This window comes from Anomaloglossus baeobatrachus, chromosome 2 (genome assembly GCF_048569485.1).
Source record: "Anomaloglossus baeobatrachus isolate aAnoBae1 chromosome 2, aAnoBae1.hap1, whole genome shotgun sequence".
NCBI classification, from domain to species: Eukaryota; Metazoa; Chordata; class Amphibia; order Anura; family Aromobatidae; genus Anomaloglossus; species Anomaloglossus baeobatrachus.
This window is the reverse complement of record NC_134354.1, coordinates 757,675,829-757,680,530: the sequence shown is the minus strand read 5'-3', so window position 1 is coordinate 757,680,530 and position 4,702 is coordinate 757,675,829.

Genomic DNA, 4,702 nt, shown 5'->3' with positions numbered 1-4,702 from the left:
ACTTATTAGTGCCCATTAACAAGACTAACTAGGGTTTCGAGGCAAGGTCCAACTTGCCACCAGAGTAGATGAACATTCTCAGATGGCAGATCCAACTCCACTTGGAGGTGACTTTTGAGCAATTACTTATTAGTGCCCATTCACAAGACTAACTAGGGTTTCGAGGCAAGGTCCAACTTGCCACCAGAATAGATGAACATTCTCAGATGGGAGATCCAACTCCACTTGGAGGTGACTTTGGAGCAATTACTTATTAGTGCCCATTCACAAGACTAACTAGGGTTTCGAGGCAAGGTCCAACTTGCCACCAGAGTAGATGAACATTCTCAGATGGCAGATCCAACTCCACTTGGAGGTGACTTTGGAGCAATTACTTATTAGTGCCCATTCACAAGACTAACTAGGGTTTCGAGGCAAGGTCCAACTTGCCACCAGAGTAGATGAACATTCTCAGATGGCAGATCCAACTCCACTTGGAGGTGACTTTTGAGCAATTACTTATTAGTGCCCATTCACAAGACTAACTAGGGTTTCGAGGCAAGGTCCAACTTGCCACCAGAGTAGATGAACATTCTCAGATGGGAGATCCAACTCCACTTGGAGGTGACTTTGGAGCAATTACTTATTAGTGCCCGTTCTCAAGACTAACTAGGGTTTTGGAGCAAAGTCCAACTTGCCACCAGTTTAGATGATGTTTGTCCAATGGGAGATCCATGTGCCCTAAAGGTCTAGCAGAAGACAACTCCACTTAGTGGAGACTTCGGAGCAATTACTTATTAGTAGCAATTTACAAGACAAACTAGGGTTTTGAAACAAGGTCCAACTTGCCATCAGAATGGAAGAAGTTTCTTCTATGGGAGATCCATGTGCCCCAAAGGTCTAGCAGAAGACAACTCCACTTGGGGGGAACTTTGGAGCATTCTCTGATGAGAGATCCATGTGCCCCAAAAGTCTAGCAGAAGACATCTCCACTTGGAGGTGACTTTGGAGTAATTACTTATTAGGGCTCGTTTACAACGGTATCTATGGTTTCGAAGCAAGGTCCAACTTGATACCAGGCTAGATGAAGTTTCACCAATCTGAGGTCCATGTGCCCCAAAGGTCTAGCAAGACAACTCCACTTGGAGGGGACTTTGGAGCAGTCTCTGATGGGAGATCATGTGCCGCAAAGGTCTAGCAGAAGACAACTCCACTTCGAGGTGACTTTGGAACAATTACTTATTAGTGTGTATTCTCAACGATTAACTAGGGTTTCAACGCAAGGTCCAACTTGCCACCAGATTAGATGAAGTTTCTCCTATGGGAGATCCATGTGCCCCAACGATTTAGCAGAAGACAACTCTACTTGGAGGTGACTGGAGTAATTACCTATTAGTGTCTGTTCACAAGATTAATTAGGGTTTCAAAGCAAGGTCCAACTTGTCACCAGATTAGATGAAGTGTCTCCTATGGGAGATCCATGTGTCCCAAAAGTCTAGCAGAGGACAACTCCACTTGTTGGTGACTTTGGAGCAGTTACTTATTAGTGCCTATTCACGAGACTAACTAGGGTTCAGAAGCAAGGTCCAACTTGCCACCAGAATAGATGAAAATTCTCCAATTTGAGATCCACGTGCCCCGAAGGTCTAGCAGTAAGACCACCCCACTTTGAGGTGACTTTGGAGCAATTACTTGTCAGTATGAGATGATCATAAATAATCTATTAGATCTTATTGTGTATATCAATAGCAGAACATTAAAAATGAAATGTGGACATCTCATGCTGTGCGTAGATGTAGTTAAGCTCAGAACATTTAGGCAGCTCGAATGTTTTGTTGGCAGAGGATTATGAGGATTAAAGAGAGCACCGACAGGTATCATCATAACCAATGACAAAAGGTTCATTCATCATGAAGGATTACTTAGAACTACTGTGCGAAAACAAAAAAAAGTTTCACTTAAGTAAAAAAAAAAATTTAAAGTAACATTTCAATAAAAGGAAGGCAGAAAGGAAAAACCCCGGCCGGCTAGAAACAATGAGGTTAAACAATGGCTAAAAACATGTAAAAAGAAGTTATCCACCTACAAATGTTAGTTTATATCGACATCATAGGGTCCCAAAGTAATACTCTCCCCTACTGAGACTGCAGCCAAATGTACAAATTTTTAATTAATGTCTACCATAATTTTTATAAAATATCCTTGTTGGGTTCTAAGACTGCGCTATCAAGACACAAAGCTGCAAATTCCTTATAATTCATAGAGATAAATGATAACATTCAGGCCCACCGCAGCCACCACTAGGGGGAGCACTCTACAAATAGATTTCGACAGCTGTACTACCTTACATGCAGTGAGCTCCCTCTAGTGGCGAAAGAGAATTTGAATAAATGGTGGTAAAATCCAAAAAGTGTGTGTTTTGGTTTTTTTACTTTTGTATCTGTGAATAATAAAATATTTTTATATTTTTACAGGAAAAAAAAATCTATTTTTGGTAAGTAATTTCTTTGTTACTAAAGTTTCTTTCAAAATGAAAAACAACGTATCATATAGCTACTACAAAAGTGATAACAGTGAATGAATTTATCAAACTATTCCTGGCTCGGCTTTGAAGTGGGATCATAAATGTTAGTTATGAGGACAATGAGGATGAGCTCAGAGAGCACTTGCCCCGATCACAAAAATGTCATTAGCATATATCAGGTGACACAGCGCGGAGGTCCCGCTGCGGAGGCATACCGCCCCCCCGCCCGACACTATGCGCTGCTTTAAATAGTCTGGGGAAGGCAAAACATTTGCCTGAGACATTTGTTATTAGCAAACCCTAGACTAGAGGGATCGGATTCTTAATTACACGTACACTCCTCAACATTGAAATTACAAAACCCAGAAGGAAAGTCGTGGAATTATGGAAATCGCAGGATGGATAGACATGTCAATGATCTGCAACGGATGAAAAAATGGAAACTACATTTTCTAAATAAGTATTGAACACATCACCAATTTTTTAAGTAAAATATTTCTAAACCTACTATTGACATTAATTTCACCAGATGTCAGTAACAACCCATCCAATCTACACAGGCAAAGAAATCAAACCATAGATGTCCATAAATTATGTGTAATAATGAGAAATGGCACAGGAAAAAAGTATTGAACACGTATATACTGAAGATGTGACACTTTGATACAATGTAAAGTAGTCAGTGTACAGTGTAAATAACTCAACATACAGCCATTAATGTCTAAACCGCTGACAACAAAAGTAAGTACACCTCTAAGTGAAAATGGTCAATTGTGCCCAAATTGTCAATATTTTGTGCGGCCACTATTATGTTTCAGCACTGCCTTAACCCTTTTGGACATAGAGGGCACTAGAGCTTCATAGGAACCCCTGGATCCTCTTCCATCCTCCATGATGACATCATGGAGCAGGTGGATGTTAGAGACCTAGCAACCTTCCAGCTTGCATTTCGTTTAGGTCTGGAGATGCTTTTAACCCTCACTGTCTTTAGCAAGGCAGTGGTCGTCTTGGAGGTGTTTGGGGTTGTTATGTTGGAATATGAAGGCAGGGGATCCTGCTGTGCAACAGGATGTCACAGCACATACTGGCATTCATGGTTTCCTTAATGAATTGTAGCCCCCACAGTCGGCAGCAATCATGCATCCCCAAATCATGACCCTCCACCATCATGCCTGACTGTAGGCAGGACACACTTATCTTTGTCCTCTTCCCCTGGTTGTCGCCACACACGCTTGACACCATCTGAACCAAATAAGTTTATCCTTTTCTCATCAGACCCCAGGACATGGTTCCAGTAATCCATGTCCTTAGTCTGCTTGTCCCCAGCAAACTGCTTGCAGGCTTTCTTGTGCATCATCTTTAGCAAAGGCTTCCTTCTGGGACAACAGCCATGCAGACCAATGTGATGCAGTGTGCGGCGTATGGTCTGAGCACTGACAAGCGGACCCCCCGCCCCTGTAATCTCTGATGCAATGCTGGCAGCACTCATACATCTAGGTTGACCATGGAGAGGTCTGTTCTGAGTGGATCCTGTCTTGTTAAACCTCTGTATGGTTTTGGCCACCGTGCTGCAGCTCAGTTGCAGAGTGTTGGCAGTCTTCTTATAGCCTCGGCCATCTTTATGTAGAGCAGCAATTCTTTTTTTCAGATCCCCAGATAGTTTTTTCCCATGAGTAGCCATGTTGAGCTTCCAGTGTGAGAGATAACACCAAATGTAACACCCCTGCTCCCCATTCACACCGGAGACCTTGTAAAACTAATGAGTCACATGACACTGGGAGGGAAAATGGATAATTGGGTACAATTTGGCCATTTTCACTTAGGGGTGTACTCACTTTTGTTGCCAGTGGTTTAGACATTAATGGCTGTGTGCTGCATTATTTAGAGGGCACCACATTTACACTGTTATACAAGCTGCACACTGACACTGCACATTGTATCACAGGGTCAGATCTTCAGTGTTGTCCTAAAGAAAGATATAATAAAATATTTACAAAAATGTGAGGGTGTACTCACTTATGATATACTGTGTAATGACATTAGTTTTCAGAGAATATTGGGCCTAAGAATGGAGCAACTTTTATGAAGCTGTGATACATGTCCTGAGGGATGGAGGTATTATGATTGTGCTATTAGTTCGGGAGGATAGAAATGTTATATTGCAAATGTCTAGAAACAAATGATGCTAGAGATGTTACA